General features: G+C 41.3%; 1 pseudogene; it reads right to left on the bottom strand.

Annotated features, from left to right (window-relative positions):
- Nucleotides 1-6,408: 6,408 nt before the first annotated feature.
- LOC129412193 (5S ribosomal RNA) lies at nucleotides 6,409-6,526 on the bottom strand (annotated as a pseudogene).
- Nucleotides 6,527-19,683: the final 13,157 nt, after the last annotated feature.

Raw genomic sequence — 19,683 nt, 5'->3', positions numbered from 1 at the left:
GCTATTACACCAGAATGGTTTATTTAAGAGTGTTTTATTCAGAATCAGGATCAACAGAGCCATAAACCAGCGCTTTTATCTGCTTCATTCAGTCGGGTTGTGTCCAGTTAAACACCTGTCGCTGTACGCCGTTGTTTTCCCAAATCTCGCAATGCATTGTGGTCTATATTAATCTATCTGGTGACCACCGACGCTCACTGTTTTTCAGGGTGCATTGTGGGAAATTTTGAGTGCACTTCTTTTTCACCAACTGGACATTCGGACACTCCTAAAAAAGGCGTGGCCCCTAAATAGTGCCCTAAGTAGGGAATAGCCTGCCATGCCATGTATTTTTAATTTATTTTATTGGTTTTATTTATTTATTTATTTATTGCTATTCTATGGGTTTTGCTCTTATTTTATTTTACTGGTTTTACTGTTTTAAGACTAGTATGATTAAATCTGAGCATTTATTTTAGCTTTTTATTATTGTTATTATTATGTAACCAGGCTGGCGCCACCTAGTGCCTCCGCTCAATTTCATTTCTCTCTAGCGTCAAGATCAGGAATCGGAATACACTAGACGGTTTGCAAAAATCCCGGAAGTGTGAGTTTGGGCACCAGCTAATCAGCGAAGAGTCATATATTCTGTGTTGGCAACAATTCCCGAAATCGAGGATTTAAAGCCGGAACAATGAGAATGTTTGGTGAAGTTTGTCAAGGGGAAAGACGTTATTGTCCTTCTTCCTACGGGATTTGGGAAAAGTTTAATATACTAGTTAGCCCTGTTAGTGAAGCATTACATACGTCAAATAGCAGCAATTGGTTAAATGAAAAAAGTACCGAACGAATTCTAACGCTGCGAGGTCAGACGGTTTCTACGAAGTGAAACAGGCTGAAGAATCAGGCTAATTATTATGTATTTAAGCAGCACTTTGGAAACTGTTTATGAAAAGTGCTATATAAATAAAGTGGAATGGATTGGACTGGATACTCCCAATTCTCCTATTTTGCAATGAGATATGAAAAAGGCAATTCATAAATGTTGAACCTGATCGTTTCTATGACAGACAAGAGACAAGAACTCTATAATACAAGAACTGTATTACAACACAAATCTTCATTTTAGCCGTCCCTGTATCTGTATTAAATAAGATCGGCCAATTGAATGTTTTGATCGTCATTTGAAACTGAAACCTAGCACCAGACAAGATGAAGTTTGTTTTATATCCACCATATTTCAACTCACATCAACTCACATGTGACATCAAAATAAAAAAAACATGAGATGGATATCAGCCAGGAATAATATATTAAAAAAGTGTGTCATGTAAATTTTCTTTTCTCCATGGAGATGTTATTGCTTTGTCTAAAATGTTGCACTGTTTGGTATTAAATCTGAAACCTTTCTATCTTCATGGAGACCAAACAGGCCAAGTTCCAGGTCAGATCTGTGGAGAGGCGACCCCGCTCACAGTCAGAATGCCTGTTTTTCTAGATATTTTTAAGCTATAAAAGCACCTGTAATTGAATAAATGTAAGTTAGAGCTGTGTAAAGTCATACTGTGGAACATTCGAAGCAGAGGAATGACACATCCATAGAAAAAAGAATGTGATGGACCCCCAACCAAAAAGTTACACAGTTATGCAAGACAATCTTCCGTGTATATATGGGACTGCACACTAAACTTCATGCAGCTTATAATATCAGAATATCAGAACCACAATGACTCAGGACGGCACGTACAGGCTCCGCTTTGCTGTAGGCTCAACTAGAGGAATTTTTATAGGAAGGTGAGAAGTTGATCTCCTCTTTAAGCCAGGGAAATGAGCAGCTCTGAGTCATGAATCTTTACTTTGCTCTGTAACTTCGATCCTCTCCCCAGCCAACTTTCATTTGACTCTAAACAGAAATAACCCTGAGGCCGGCATCTCAGTAATGTTTAGATTTGATATGCATTGCCGTACTTCAGACAGTAAATCAATTTCTATTTTAGCACACATAAAAATTCTGGTAACAAAACAATACAAATCGTTATTTATTCACCCAATATGCTATGGTCACTTGGACATTTAATTATATTTCACAAAACACATTATTCATTCACTTCACAGGAGCTCAACAGTGACCACCCACCCCCTGGCTCTGGAAGTAAATGTCTCATTCATTTTTCTCATAGACTTTCCACAAAAAATGTATATTAGAAGTTTGAAAGCTTGCTCAGAGCTAATCCGCTGTGTGGTAACTAATGAGAGCAAGACCTATCATTTTATTTCAAATCTGTTTTTGAAACTTTATAAACCGCAGTCTTGCAGCTTGCATTTTAAATGTGCCTTGTGGACTTAAAACAAGTGTGTTATAGACATTAGTTGGCACTAGAGAGGAGAGTGTGTAAGTGTTGATGGTGGTCAGAGGGGCCGATGGCGCAGATTGGCTGCCTCACTTCCATGAATAGCTGTAGTAGTATCTTACCACTAGTCAGGCTGGTGCCACCTAGTGCCTCCGCTCAATTTCATTTCTCTCCGGCGACTAGGTCAAAAATTGGAATACACTAGACAGTTTGCATGAACCCCGGAAGTTGCAGACCGCACACCGGCCAATCAGCGAAGAGCTGTGAAGCCATGACGTCAAACTGAAGCACCTGTCTGCGTGCCTTTTGTGGTACAGCACAACAGTAAACAAAGCGGTCGAGATGGATGTAGACGAAGACATATATTCTGTGTTGGCAACGATTCCCGAGATTGAGGATTTAAAGCCGAAACAAAGAGAAGGTTTTTGGTGAATTTTATCAAGGGGAAAGATGTTATTGCCCATTCTTCCTACGGAATTTGGCGCATTACATACGTCATGAACAAACAGCAGCGATTGGTTAAAAAAAAAAAAAAAGGACCCACCTATAGTTAAGCAAACGAATCCTAATGCTGCGAGGTCAGACAGTTTCTATGAAATGAAACCAGCTAATGAATCAGGGATGAATTACCACCACTCAGTGGAAGGAATAATGCTCTTTAAAGTGCTTTGAGTGTCTTGAAAAGGTGCAATATAAATGCAATAAATAATTAATTAATGAGAGATTGACTGATGTGTTTTTTTTTTTTTTTTTCCATGGCTGATGCTGATTGTTTAGAATCCAGAGAAATCAACGTCCCATAAACTATAATATGTAGAGGCCAAATTTTGATGTCATTTAAAATTTACTGCAAACTGATATATTGTACAAGCAGCTTTTAGGGTTAGAATGAGACTGCTGTGCACTCTCTGTATCTAATAATAACACTTTTTAATTCACTGTGAAACAAGAAGTAAAGCTGGTGCACTGTTCGCATGCTGGTTGTTAGAAGTACGCTGACTTCAAACCTCTGCTCTGGCCTTTGAAAGTCGTGAAAAGTGCTGATATATTAATTGCAGTGAATAATTAGGATGCTTTGTGAGGAATAACTCTGGACCACTGCAAACCGTTTAAAATGAACTAGCTCTACTTTCACTTCTATAAGACAGTCAGAGTATAAACTTGTTATCCTTGGTGCTTTGCGGTTATAAACTCGTCTATAATGTCCTTGAATGAGCTCTGAATGAACAATGAATGAATTGAATTGAGTGAAGAGCGGTGCAGATAACATGCGATAAACCCGTTGGTCACAGACTGGTGTGGAGTGTGAAGGACACCGGAGGTTACATTGTGTGGTGGTCCATACAGCGCACTGCATCGATCCACTCTCCAGGCTCCTTCAACACAACGACACGCATCGACCCGACAGGTGCTCACTGATAAGAGCTCTACACTGCTCCTGTCTGCCCCTGTCTGCTCCCTGTCTGCCCCTGTCGGATTTGTTGGGTCCACGCCACAAACACAGAGCAGTCAATTCAAGCACCAGTGACCTAGAGCATGAGAACAAGAGCTAGATCTCTGCGCGGGGAGAGGAAGTGCACTACGAAGAATCATCTGCAAAGGAGGTGAGGCTGGGCAGTAAAGACAAAAAAATAATAAACAATATAATATAATATTTTTATCCCAATATTGATAATTATCCAACATTTCAAAACCCACCATGAATGTCCCAAAATCTATAAATGTTAAATTCGTTCCGGTGTATGTGGTAGTGTAGTGCGGTGGTTCTCACAGTGGAGTCTGTCCTTGTGTTGTTCCCCAAAAACTGTGATGACATTGGTCATTAATTTCTGCTAATTTACAATGCAAATAACTACAGCAATAAAATAAGGACGATGATGAATCAATCTTTCATCCAAACATGGTAATAAGCATGGTTTAAACTTCTAAATTTTACAATGGTGCCACCCTGAGGACCGGTAAGGGGTCCCTGGAACATTTTCATACCGATAAGGAGTCCCTGGACTGAAAAAGTGTGAGAATCCCTGGTAAAGTGTATTCACCACTAGCCTGATTCATCAGACCTCGCAGCATTAGGATTCGTTCGCTCGATGGTAGGCAGGTACTTTTTTTATTTACCCAATTGCTGCTATATGGTCATGACGCATGTAATACGTAATATATTAAGCTTTTGCCAAATCCCGTCTTTCCCCTTAATAAAATTCACCAAGCATTCTCTTTGTTCCGGCTTTAAATCCTCGATCTTGGGAATCGTTGCCAACACAGAGTGTATGGCTTCGTCTACATCCATCACAACCACTTTGTTTACTGTTGTGCTGTACCACAAAACAGACCCAGACAGACGCCAGTTTGACATCACGGCTTCACAGCTCTTCACTGATTGGCCAGTGTGCGTTCTACAAGTTCCAGGGTTCTTGCAAACCATCTAGTGTATTCCGAATCCTGTCCTAGTCACTGAAGAGCCTGGTTAATTCACCACATGCCTTTAAATCTAAAGGTTACTGGGGAAAAAACTTACTCACTCCAAAATCATAAATATGCACAGTCACTCATAGTAGCTCCAGTCATTGTACTATGGCAAGTTTTAATTTAATGTTTTGATTCTCAAGATGATTATCCACTCAGAGAGCAGAATAATCCTCACTCTCTCTTTGGCTTGCCAGTTTCAAAGCTGAAGTTTAGATATTTAGACCCACTTTAATCTAAGAGCAGATACAGTGCTGTGGTGATCGGGTCTTACAAGTGGAAGAGCAGGATGCAGTTGAATGCGTGGCTCATGGGCCGGGGCAGGAACAGTCGTCCCAGCATGTGCAGGTGAGGCTGCAGGGTCTCAGGCTGAGGAGGAGGAGCAGAGGAAGAGCTGGGGTACAGCAAACCCGTGTCTGAAACAACAAGACAGTGTGTGCAAATGAAACTGCAGTCTTTCATTTAGAAGTGAAACTCTTTAGAAATGATATTAACAGCCACTTGACTCAGTGTGTAAAATAAGTAGTGATTTTGTTGTAACCACAGACGGTATAATATTACCGGCTCTGGTGTTCTCTCCATCATCCTCCTCTTCATCATCTGTTAAGGTCTGTGGTTCTATTCCCATGGGGCTCATCACAATACACTCTGCCACTCCAGTCTGAGGAATATTACAGAGGAAAACTTAAAAAATATAATTCACACCCATACATTAATACAATACTAATACCAATATGCATAATTATAGAGTTGTTACCTTCAGAGTCTCCAGTTGTATGACCTGACATCTCTGAAGGAGGTCCACAAAGAGGTAGATCAACAAGGCCTGAACAAGAAGCATCATGTTCTTAAGTGCTCAAATAAGTATATAGTCTCGCTACTAGTTTTAGAATCAATAAGTGTCTGGCAGGGCTGTGGATATAACTATATTAGAATTAAGATTATTCCTCAAATCAAATACAAAAATTCTCCACTCCAGCAGGTGTTTGTACATCAGAAACACTTGGATTTAATGTAGGCAGTGTTTTGTGATGTCACCAACTACTGGACATTAAAGAGGCCACTGGAGGCAAGTTCATGTCCATCCCCAAATCCAATTTATAGTGACATATTATGAATCAAGATGTGTGTACATTCTCACAGTCATCCAGGTAGAATCCATGGCAAAAGGAGAAATTCAGTTTGTCAACAACAGGTACAGATCTTAACCAGAGAAAAGAATTGTTTTGAGAGGGGAGTTAAAGAGGCTATTTTTGTTAAGAAAGACAATCCTGCCTTAAACAGAATCCTTCCTTAAACACAAAAAAGGAAGGCTCAGACATCATCTATTTCCTATTTATAACTTCATCCTCAAACCTAAATCAAAACAAACTTTTTTGGACATTCAAAAACGCTTTACATTTCATTATTCATACACTCCATACCTGGTGGCGGTAAGCTACTACTGTACCCACAGCTGCCCTGGGGCAGACTGACAGAAGCGAGGCTGCCAATCTGTGGCATCGGCCCCTCCGACCACCAACACTCACACACACACACACCATTTTATACTAAGCAATGTGGGTGAAGTGTCTTGCCTAAGGACACAACAGCAGTTTTTGTGACTGGTGTCCCACTGTGGCACCTGCTTTTCCCAGTGGTCTCCCATCCAAGTACTAACCAAGCCCGGCCTTGCTTAGTTTCTGAGATCTGATGGGATCAGGCTTTGACAAGCTGGTATGGCCACATAACCGTGTTATGTGAATATGACCCCCACACTCAGTGCCGCTCAGAAGGCCTAGCTAACTAACAGAAACTGTAAATAAGTAGGGTGTCAGTTTCAGAGTAGTTTCATTGTAGTTAGCTCCTCTCTTCAGGCAGACAGAAGGAAATGTCCACCAGTGTCTGACCAGAACTGAAGGAGCAGTTTGGATGAGCTGCAAAATGTATTGGTCCAAATAAACTTTTGTCCAGTTGACAAATTGAATTTCTCCTTTTGCCACATATGCATCAGCTTTGACACTGATTATTTGTCGAAGTTTGACCATTCCAATCTATTCTACTGTCTATCAGACAATCTCTCCAGACACCGGCTACACCTGTCCTTATATTTACCAAAAATAATCCAGATGGGATTTGAAATATGTTTTACTGTAAGTCTGTTTCCAACGAGAGTCTCAGTTCATAAACAGCCCAACCATTTGTTTGTACTCCAAAGGAAAAAACAGACCCTCATTATAATAGACGTGTCTTACCTGAACAGAGAATCCAACCAGAAATGAGACAAGGAAAGGCAACAGTCCTGCATGGGCAATAGTCACGGGAAGACCTACACAAAAGTACACACATGTGAAAAAGTCCATAATTTTTTTAAATACAGTAATAAGAAGAAACGATAATTTTCAATAAAAGTTTCTATGTTACTTTAATGAGATTACAGTCCTAAAACAGTAACGGTCAGCAGCAAATTTAGCACTCAAACTTGAAATGACGCACTAAAAATGTAATGTCCCATTTAATGTCACTGACCACCCTTCACAAAGCACTGATCATTGGTTTTACCAATAAAAGTCAAAGTTGGACAAAAGCTGATGATGTTCCCAATGAAATCAGCAGATGGTGGTTTAATATAAAGTACATTTACGTTTATAGATGGGGTTTATAGTCTAGGCCTGAAGCCGGTAAGAATTTCTCAGGCCTTGTAGAAAATGGAGAACCATCTTGTACTTTTCACTCCAGTGTGAACCGATCTTTACTTGTTTAAATGAAATACACAAAATATATAAAAATGAGGTATGTAGCCTGTGCTCTTGCTGCTTTAAAAAGGACCTGGGCTGTCAGGACTAGGGCTGAGTGTCATTAAGAAGTTACCAATACGCTACATACCTCGATACATAGTCCTTGATATGATCTGAATACAGTGCACTTTCGGTTCAATATGATATATTTCAAATCGATTCGATACGGTTCAATAAAAATAAAGAGTAAATCATGATTGTGATACTAAAAGTCTTTCTTAAACCACTTCTTGTGCAAAGTTCATATGAAACGCAAACATTTTAATCATCAAAACAGTGAAAATGTCAAATGTGTTGCATAAATTAGTTTCCTTCCCCTGAACAAGCAACAAAACTGTAGCACTGGATCAAAATAATTTAGTAAAATATCCCAAAAAACACAATATCAATACTGTATTATCACATTAAACGATATGATATATCAATATTTTTGCACACGCCTAGTCAGGACACATAATACTCAGGTCATTTTCACACTGCCACTAGTTAGGTCCATGTAAAAGAGCTGTTAGTGGTATACTTTGGTCAGTGTGAGGTCAGCAGACACATTTCGGAGCACAGTAAACGGCCACCTGTTTCAAGTCTCCTCTCTCACTCTGAGGCAGCTCCTCTCCCCCTCTGGTGCAGCTCTACACCCGCTCTAGAACGGGGCAAGTGTGGTTCTCAGCTGGTTTGCCTGTATTCAACCTCACATTTTACTATGTGTAGTTTTATGTATTTTAGCATGTTAGTGTGTGTGTGAGTGTGTGTCTGGGTTGTTTGGTTGTGTGGGGTCGGGCAGCTGTGGGGGTTGGGTAGGTGGGTGGGTGGAAGGAAATGTGGGTTTGTTTTTAATCACTGTAAAGCACTTTGTGTTACATTTTTGTATGAAAAGCGCTTTATAAATAAGGTTTGATTGATTGAGTGTGAAAGCAGCTGACCTCGGGCCAGCGTACTTTGACCGCGCAGTCCACTGTGTGAGTAAAAAGGCTTTGAATTGGATCAGACAAAGAGAATGGGCACTGCCGACCTGGACGTTTGCGATGTTTGTCTGACAATATAAATTGGCTCAACTTGCCTTAAACAGTACCAGGAAAGTTAGTCGCCTGGCTCAGTTCTGTTGTCACTGAAATAAGTTTGGTGGTCATGTGACGGCCCTGCACTCTAGTGTTGTACTCAAGACCACAGGGTCCTGAGACTGAGACAAGACCAATACCTCTAAGAATGGAGACCTAGACAAGACCAAGACCTCTAAGGATGGAGACCGAGACAAGACCAAGACCTCAGAGGGTCGAGACCGAGACAAGACCAAAACCTCTAAGGATGGAGACCGAGACAAGACCAAGACCTCAGAGGGTCGAGACCGAGACAAGACCAAGACCTCTAAGGATGGAGACCGAGACAAGATCAAGACCTCTAAGGATGGAGACCGAGACAAGACCAAGACCTCTAAGGATGGAGACCGAGACAAGATCAAGACCTCTGAAAGTTCAGAATGAAACAAGACCAAGACCTCTAAGGATCAAGACTAAGACAAGACCAAGACCTCCGAGGATCGAGACCAAGACAACACCAAGACCTCTGAGGACTGCGACCAAGACAAGACCAAGACCTCTAAGGATCGAGACGGAGACAAGACCAAGACCTCTAAGGATCGAGACCAAGACAAGACCAAGACCTCTAAGGATCAAGACCGAGACAAGACCACGACCTCTAAGGATCGTGACTGAGACAAGACCAAGAGCAAGACCTGTAAGGTTCGAGACCAAGACAAGACCAAGACCTCTAAGGATCGAGACCAAGACAAGACCAAGACCTGTAAGGATCGAGACCGAGACAAGACCAAGACCTCTAAGGATCAAGACCGAGATAAGACCAAGATCTCTAAGGATGGAGACCGAGACAAGACCAAGACTTTTAAAGGTCGAGACTGAAACCACAGCCCATGGAGACAAAATCGAAACCATCTTTGTAATTTTTCACATTTATTTGCATCTTACAGTTATTCTGGCTGGTCTCGAGTATTACGACACTACTGCACACTCATGGCACAGTGACTGAGCTGAATGATGCAGTGACGTAAACAGAACTTAATCTAATGCTACTAGGGCCGCTCCACTGAGCACAGTAATGCGTGAAAACAACCTCAGCAGAGAAAATAATCTATGTAACCATGTCAATCATAACTATAATCATATTTACAGTATTGTCATGAAATATTCTTTGTACACGGGCACTCACCAAGGATTCCCGTTCCCAGTATGGTCGCGATGGTCAGGAAATCTGTGCAGAAAATAAAGTTGCTGTAGTTAGGACAAACCAATTCCAGTTATCATTTTACTTCCTTTCATTTCCCTCCAATTGTCTTTCAAAACCACCTTATATAAACAGCATTGATCAGACATTTAGGTTTCATTGAAATCCTCCACTAGCCCTGACCACCTCCGATCATCAGCATGGGTAATCTGTCATCTGAAATCAGCCTCTGTATCACTCTTCTTCCTCTCTCTCTCTTCCTCTCTCTGAAGAACACCGCTGGAGAAATGAAGCCAGTAATGTAAACTGGCATTACAATTGTCTGCATAGTGACTCCCCTCTTACTTCTGCCGGGTAATGTAGAATCAATACAGACACGAATGGACAAAACGAATAACGGTTATGAGAAGATGGAGTTCAGAAAGTCCACAAATGTTCAACTTATTTCATTATCATTGACTTGTTTCGTCGTTATTTATCAGGGATTGGTTCAATAAATTTGGGTTAATATTGTTACGGTTTAAAGTTCTTTCAATCAGCTGACAACTATCACGTCTTTGGGGTTGGATAATAGCACCACTTTTTATTTTGTTTATTTAGACTGACAAGGTGTTGAAATCTGCGACCATCTTAGGCTTATTGGTTTTGTTTTCCTCATCTGGATAGGCCCAGTAGGCTAATTACAGATACATTAATCGTAAACCAGGTCTACAAATCTGCAATCCAAGTTAAAAGTTACATTTTTAACAGTTTAACTGTTACATTTTTGCACCCCAGCAAAAAATGTATTGTAATTTAAGCTCCTATATTACACAAACTTGACTCTTGTGAGCTTTAAGCCATGTTGTTACCTCCTCAAAAACAGACCTGGAGTTGTGTTTTGTTTCATTCACACGTTTGAGTAATCCTTTATTAGTCTGTCTACATCTGCAAAGCTCAAAATGCTCTGTTCCACCTTGTAATGTCATTAAGCAGTAGTTTTCAAGTTAACAGCTCCTTTTAGTTTAAGACTACGTTTATACACAGCCGGGTATGTTGAGAAATTAATATTTCCCTCCCTTCAATTTCCCAAATAACATTGTGCACATAGCATTTTTTTCAAAAAAGTTTTTGTTTACATCAACCTGCATAAATACACCATCAAACGCCGTCACAACTACACCAAGCCTCTGGGAGGCACCTGGATTAGATTCAGACCTGTAGCATTTATTTCTTTACACTTGTAAGTATTATTCAAAAATACCTTGAAAAACGTGCATTATTGAGCAGGCTCGCCTCTCCACAGATATTTTAAGGAAGTGGCAAAATTGCTGACCCCCGAGCCTCATTTGTCTCTGGTAATGGATATGAAACATCAGCTGTGTGTGCAAATGAAGAAGAAATGTGACTGCTGCTCTGAATGCTTCATCATCATCATCAGAGCAAAAGGTAAACATTGGTCGCTCTTTTGGCGCATCAGCTCCTAAAACTCCGTTTATCTCACTTTATACGCAAATGCCAAAGCGCAGTTTTCCAAAACCTCCACTCTAGCTGGAGTTTATAGAGAGATTCGTTTTCAGAGGTGAATTCACTGTTTGTATGTAAAAGATGCGTACAAACGAAGGGAAATGTCTCCATTTTTTTTTTAAAATACCCATGTACTTGTCAACAGGGCCTTAGTTCAGTAAAGATTGACAAATCCAGGGCTGAAATGATCCAAATGATTCTAGTGAAAGTATGGAGTGAACAGTGAAGCACTTCCTGTATTACCAAATGACATCACAAGGTGGGTGAGTGTTTTCTGTTTGAGAGAACACAGCCTAAATATGCAGGATTTGTGTGTTAAACATGTGTGAATGAAACAAAACACATCTCCAGGTCTGTTTGTGATGAGGAAACAGCATTATAACAGAGATTAGAGAATAAAGTGATACGGGCCCTTTAATACAGGCTACGCTGCACTTGAAGTACAGTAGGTTACAGTCGGTTTTTCATTTTGACTGGCTTTGTATCTCTCCAGTGCGCATACCGTAATATCTCATGTTTTAATCACGTCCTTTACACTGACAATGCACTTCCCCGGATTATTTTTGCGCACGTTATCGCGTTGTTGTGGCTGGAACAATGCGCGCGTTTGGCTAACCATTTGTTTTGGATGAGATCAGTACAGAAGCTAGCCGTACTACTCACAGCACTGCAGGTAAACCCAGCGCTGCCTCCACGATCTCTCCTGCTGCCGGAGCCTCACGGACAGCGGCTCCACGGCGCACAGGTCCGGGGCGGGGAGGCGGTCCGGGCAGCAGCGGGCACCGGGGGCAGAGGAGCGGTCCGTGTGGATGCTGCTGATCTCCTCTGCGGCGGTCGCCATCATTTTCACCGTCGTACCAGCCAAGCCAGGCTCCCTCCCTCACTCGCTCTCTCACCCACTCACTCAGTGCGCGCTCCGTGGATCCGTGGCCCTCCCCCTCCTGCAGCACGGGAGCGCGCACGGGCATAAGGACGCGTGGATGGATGGATGGATGTTGCGCGCTCGTGATTCAGGATGCTCACTGTAACATAGACCTACATGAAGTGTTGGGAAGGTTACTTTTAAAATTATTCCCCTACAGATTACAGATTACATGCCCCAAAATGTAGTTTGTAACGTAATCCATTAAATTACTTAAAGTGAGTAACGTAATCTGAATACTTTGGATTACTTGGTTTGCTGTAGAGAAGCAAAGACGAGGAAATCTTCACATAAAATGTTTTGTCTGATAAAAGAAAATAAAAAACCCAGATTTTACTCAACCAAATAAAAAATATTAGTGATAGAAGAGGAAGAGACACGGTTCACACAGCATGGTTTAGTCCTGTTAAATCCGGGTTTAGTCCTGTTTTAGTACTGGTTTAGACCTGGTTTAGTCCTGTTAAATCCTGCTTTAGTCCTGTTTTAGTCCTGGTTCAGTCCTGTTTTAGTCCTGGTTTAGTTTCTAGCAATGAGTGGAATTACCGAGAAGAAAAAAAAAAAAAAAAAGGGGATATAGCCCAAAATGTAAAAACAGAAAAATAGCGCCATGTAATCCATTTATTTCAACAAAGTAACTAATCCGATTACCATTTCTCATTGAAACAGTAACTGTAACTAAATACAGTTACTCATAATTTGTACTCTGATTACGTAACTCCAGTACATGTAATCTGTTACTCCCCAACACTGCCTGAAGTGTGTTGTTTTGGTGTATTTTGAATTGTTTATATGTGCAAAGTACTTGAATGTATTTGTGCTTTATTATACATATTGCACAATTGCACAATCTTGTATAACGCTGTGATTTTATATTTTTTATTACTTATCTTTCCATTTTATTTTGACTTGTGCATATATATTTTTATAACTGTCTCTTGCTACCCTTTTTGCTACTTATTTTGAATTTATTATTACTACTTCTGTGTCCAGATAATTTCCCTTGTGGATCAATAAAAACAATACCAAAGTCTAAGTGTCTAAGTCAATTGCTGCATCAAGTAAATAAATGAATAAATAAATGAATAAATAAATAATAAAATATATATATATATATATATATATATATATATATATATATATATATATATATATATATATATATATATATATATATATATATGACTGTGAAGTTGGTCCCCCATCAAACGCACTCCTACTCACAAAAAATATGTCTGTCGTTTGTGCTTTGTGCAACGTTTGTGCTGTAAAAGGTTTTGTTTGTGCTTGTTTTATTTTGGAGATACAGTATTAATGATTCTTTTATAGGTCAAATTGGGGTCACTTAGCCCCTCAGGAAGTAAAAATGCTCTAAAATGGCTCAAAATGGTGTCAATCGTTTATGCTTTGTTTGTTCTGTTTTGTGCTGCAAAAAGTTTTGTTTGTGCCATTATGGTTCTTAAGATATTAGCAGTTTTATTTTTGGTCAGTGGTGTCACTGAGCCCCACAAAATATTAAATAGCCTCAAAACAGGCAGAAAATTATATGAAACGTTTATATTTCCTTTGTGCTGTTTTGTGCTGAGACAATTTTCATTTGTGCTGATATATTTCTAAAATGATTAATTATTATTTTTGCAGAAATTACATGACGTCATTCCACTCAGCTGATGACAGCTGCTTTAGCAAAACTTCACAAAACTAATGAAGATAAACGATCTCAGGCTGTGGAAAAGTCTGTATTATTATATAAAATATGAATCAAAAGCAAGTTACTAAAGACTGATACATACAATAAATATTCAAATAAAATCACTGCTGGTTCATTTTCACTTTGTTTCATATATTGGACAAAATGGTGAGTACTGATTCATTATTACCACATTACTTTGCAAATAAATATGAATCCTTTTTCTTTTCTTTTGAGCTTCCAACACCAGCCAGATGTGATCCTGCAGAAAGAGGAGGGGAACATTGAAAGCAACAAAAGCAAATATACAGTACAGGTAAGTTTTCATTTTATAGTATTGAATTATTGAAGTACAGTACATTTATTTGTCTGTTTTTCTTCCAGTGAGACAGATCTGTGGAGAGGTGGAGTGGAGGAGGAGGCTTATATCCATCTATCTTATATCCAGGGACAGAAATGGAAGGCCAGTGCCAAACGTGTCAGTGATATTCATGTTTTATCGGTGCTTCTGTTTTGTACGTGATTCAGCACTGATAATCTCAGAGTGTCCCTGCACCACAATTCAGCCTTTATTCCAAAACTGTATGATGCCTGTATCTAAGTGGATGTGGACGCTTTTCCTGTCCGAGCGGCAAGTGCATTCATGCTGGACAAAATGTATTCTATTTAATTGTCTTCTGTTCTGTTGTCTTCTGAGATTCACGAGCAGGACCATGCCTCAATCTCTTTGTTTGGAAGGTAACATTTGATTGCATTTTATCAGTATACAGAATTCCTCTTAACTATTCCTTTATCTGTTGTTTCAGTTTTTCCAGGTCAATATTAGGCTGCTCATCCTGTGGAATTATATTAGATACAAGCTAGCCCCACCTGTCCACTGTGAAGCTTATTCTAGTTAAAAACGCATTTATTACTATTTCCTGGTTGTATTTTATGTTTTATTTTAATTAATATGTGAATTTTATCATTTTCGTATTTTATTTTGAAAACCGAAAGTGCGCAATATCCCCTTGTATTTTATTTTGATAGTTCCACTTCCTCTCCCTCGTTGGAGACTGCAGAGGGTGAGTTCTGCTCGGGTTGAAAAGAATATATTTCACCAAAACAACGCACTTTTAGCATAAATACAAAAGCACATATGATAACACAACGTTTTCACATGCAATGGATGTATTGTGGTGCGCTAATTTTGAGTTTTGTACATTTTATTTGCACCTTAAAATTTTCAAATTAGCTTAACATTGTAACATTGAACTAAATGCCGTGAAAATGAGCAGATTTCTCACGGTGCTGTTTTCTCACGGTATTGTTCTGTTTCAAGGAATCAGTGTCTGATCTGTGTGAAGACATATTAGTAAAGTATTTCTCCAAAATTTGAGTTTCTCTAAATTAAATTAAAGTTTAATCCAGTTGGCACTAGGGATGGGCATTCGATGAAATTTTCTTAATCGATCGTCGGAAGAATTAACGATCGATTATCGATTAATCATTAACGTGTTTATATTAAAATTATCATCATTATTATTACTATCTGCACTACTAACCTGCATACATAAATTCAACTTTACGACATATAAACCGTAACGACTCTAGAGCCACATCAATCCGTTTGAGATTATAATGTGTTTAACGCAGTTTTGCGCAACTCTCACAAAAACGAAACTTAAAACCGCATCGCTAATTTGCATAAACTAAGCGAAGATAAAACTACAGCTCTTGTGTCGCTGATGCGGTCAACTTCTGTTGGATTAAAAGACATGACTCAGTGGAATACAGGTTAGTGTGACCATATTTGCGTTTGTCAAAACCAGGACACCGTACGGGGGGAGGAGATGGGGGACTCGTCATTGACATTGCGCGACTCTCACCTGGCAAAACTTTTTCCCACTGGACACCGAAACATATGTGCTGCTTTGTACACTGTGCACATGGACTCACACTTGTCCCGAACGCAACGGAAAATGTGGAATTTCTTGTACAAGTCATCGTTAAATACGCATTTGCGTTGCAGACTGACCGACTGTTTGTGTTTGCTCGCTCCTTCTGAGTGCAGAGAGCTACATGTACGGACCCCTCTTTGGTCACGCTACGCACAGCAACCTACATTCGGTTTGTCGATTAAAATGAACGTAATCGATGAAATTCTTAATGATCAATTATCGATTAATCGATTAATCATGCCCATCCCTAGTTGGCACAGTTACCCCATCATGCACATTCAGTCAATCAGTTTTGTGCTTTAACCTCAGTAACAATAAATTTAGCTTGAAATGTTGCTGTGTAACTTCTGTGGAAAGTCAGTGAAATCACTAAGAGGTTATGTTCTTCATTGCAAACTTCATAGGAATGAACCACATTGTTTAAGTGTTATGGCTCTGATTGCAGTAAAACATTTTTCAGATATGGAGCCTTTAAAACACATTTTTACCCTAGACATAACATATCTGAAACTGTTTATGTTGGTGCTGTTGTACTTACAGGTGCCCAGTTGTCTTGTGTGAACACCACTGCCAAGAGATCAAGAACCTGTTGACACACCTGAAGGAATATATTGCTGAAGGACACCAAGCATCATTGTATGTGGTAAGTTTTTTTTTTTTTTTTCTCAGATTAACAAGGAGCCTCCATTGTTCTGTAACCTAACAGGCAAACTGGTTCAAAAGGCTGTTTGTGATTCTTAGATGTAGACGCATCGTGCATTGATACACTTCATCATAAAAATCATCTCTGTTGTGCATTAATGAAAACATTTACTGCAGCTCAGAAATGTCTTTGAACTAACAACTAACACTTGATTTTTTAATCTTTACAGGAACCTCCTGCTACAGTGCAAAACTGTTCATACTAAGCATCGATGGCAAGATTGTAAATGACAACGTCACTGCCATATCAGCATAATGTTTGGGAGCTACTCCTGCCTGAATATCCACTGTTCAGGGTTTTGGAAGTAAAAAAACATAGCTGTCTACTGTGTTTTATTTAATGGTAGTGATTGTATTTTTGCAACCACAGCTGCCAGTAATTCACTGTATCAATGTATGCAGTGTAATATATCCGTTTTTTCTTTTCTTCATTTAAACACAAAATCAAAAACTGAAAAAACAAATTGTGTTTTTTCATTTTGGTTTTGGAGACAAAAAATGAAAACTATCTTTTTTGTTCATTTTTTAACGTCGTACAAGTAGACGCGACTATGCACTGACAATAAGCTCATTTTCAGTCATTGGTTCATGTTTACTTTTCAGTTTGAATGGTTTTGTTGGTGTATACTAGGAATGTTTCTGATTTCCCTTTTTTCCCAGGTCTCCAGAGGCGTTTGTGGGCGCGCCTTACCATCACGCCCTCGACGTGTGGTCCCTCGGGTGCATTGCTTTGGAGATGCTGTTGGGGACCACTCTGTTTCCAGGATGGCATGACACCGATACGGTAAGTCTGTGTTCTAGACCGGGTTCACATGTGCACTGCAAATCTCTTCTTAGATTTCTACCATATTGTTAATTTAGCAATCTCTCCTGTGCCTGATTTAAACCCTCCTTACATTTAGCTGTAAGGTTCTGTGCAAATGTGACACTGGCTAGGCTACATCACCCATGTTCCCACACGACGGTTTCTCTTTACAAGTCTCTTTGCTTAAATATATTGTGATAAAGCAAAAAAAAAACAGATGGAACTACAGAGACCATCATCCTTTGCTGTTTCAGTGCAGACAATATGAAGAGAGATTTGAATATCGTTACATTACACAGTACTAATGTAATGTATTGTAATTTTGTTTCAATTTATATGAATCGCAGACATTTTATAGACTTTTTTGTTTTCCACAGGTCCAACAAATAGTACAGACCGTGGGGACACCGCCGGCCTCCGTACTGGATCATGGACTGTACACTAGAAGATACTTTGAGAAAGAGAGTATCAGAGGCGTCCACCAGTTTCACATTTCAAAAACAACTTCAAATGGCTTGAATTTACAATGTTGATCTTAAAGGTGTATTGCATAACTTTTCTGGTGGAAGGTCCGTCACCTGCTTGTTTCTAAGTTACACAATGCACCTTTAACTTGAGTTGATAATTATATTTTGCAGTGTTCAAGTTGTATTTTTCTCTCATCACTAATTGTTTTCTTTTCTTTTAGCCGGAGAAACCGAAGACAGAGAGGGTCCTGAATAGTTTACAGGATCTCTATTCAGTAAATGCATCCATCTTTCTGTTGAGTTTTAATTTCATTCAAAGAAAAATTCACACTTAAGTAATTTTTAAAAATCGATTCAGTAATAATCATGACAGACCTACACATGATAAATACTGAGGCCAAAACAGTCGGAGAGCCTGAGTTTTGCTTTATCGTTGCAGTTGGGGAGACATATCAACACGGAAGGCGAGCGTGACCAGCAGCTGGACTGGAAGTTCTTCCTGGAGGTGACGCTGCAGATGTTGGCGCTGGACCCCAAGAGAAGGATCACTGCCGCCAACGCTCTGCTTCATTCTTCCTTTTGATGAACCACATCTTGGGAACCTTCCAGACTAAGCACTAAGTCCTAGTTTAGTCCTGGTTTAGTCCTGGATAAGTCTGGTTTAGTAAATACTTCAAATGAATATGTGAATGAATATGATCCATAAATACAGGAGCCTTGTGACTCTAGACCGTCTCATATTGAATCCTGTATTTGACCCTGTGCCTCTGTTTTCAGTGTGACCCAGTCCATGGAGATGATGCTCAGGGCCAACACACGATTCCACCAGGGCCCGGACACATCCAACAGTTCAGCAGCGCCCCCTACCAGCTCCAGCAGGGAGACGGACTGCAGCAGATTGCTCCTCCCAGAGGACACACCCCTCCCCCTCTCAGCGGACACACCCCTTCCCCTCCCGGACGACACTCCCCTCCCGGAGGACACTCCCTCCCGGTGATCCCACCCCTCCCGGAGGACACTCCCCTCCCGGTGATAGCGCCTCTCCCGGTGATCCTGCCCCTCCCGGAGGACACTCCTCTCCCGGAGGACACTCCCGTCCAGGAGGACACTCCTCTCCCAGCGATCCCGCCCCTCCCGGAGGACACTCCCCTCCCGGAGGACACTCCCCTCCCGGTGATCCTGCCCCTCCCGGAGGACACTCCTCTCCCGGAGGACACTCCCGTCCAGGAGGACACTCCTCTCCAGGAGGACACTCCTCTCCGGAGGACACTCCCGTCCAGGAGGACACTCCTCTCCCAGCGATCCCCGCCCTCCCGGAGGACACTCCCCTCCCGGAGGACACTCCCCTCCCGGTGATCCCGCCTCTCCCGGTGATCCTGCCCCTCCCGGAGGACACTCCCCTCCCGGAGGACACTCCCCCGGTGATCCCCCTCTCCGGTGATCCCGCCCCTCCCGGAGGACACTCCCCTCTCCGGACGACACTCCCCCCGGTGATCCGCCCCTCCGGAGGACCCTCCCGGTGATCCCGGTGATCCCGCCTCTCCCGGCGATCCCGCCCCTCCCGGAGGACACTCCCCTCCCGGTGATCCCGCCTCTCCCGGCGATCCCGCCCCTCCCGGAGGACACTCCCCTCCTGGTGATCCCGCTCCTCCCGGAGGACACTCCCCTCCCGGTGATCCCGCCTCTCCCGGTGATCCCGCCCCTCCGGAGGACACTCCCCTCCTGGTGATCCCGCCCTCCCGGAGGACACTCCCTCCGGTGATCCTGCCCCTCCTGGAGGACACTCCCCTCCAGGAGGACACTCCTCTCCCGGAGGACACTCCCCTCCAGGAGGACACTCCTCTCC

Source organism: Boleophthalmus pectinirostris, unplaced genomic scaffold, assembly GCF_026225935.1.
Source record: "Boleophthalmus pectinirostris isolate CB_2022bp ecotype Guang Dong unplaced genomic scaffold, ASM2622593v1 HiC_scaffold_7, whole genome shotgun sequence".
NCBI classification, from domain to species: Eukaryota; Metazoa; Chordata; class Actinopteri; order Gobiiformes; family Gobiidae; genus Boleophthalmus; species Boleophthalmus pectinirostris.
This window is presented reverse-complemented; position numbering and strand designations above follow the sequence as displayed.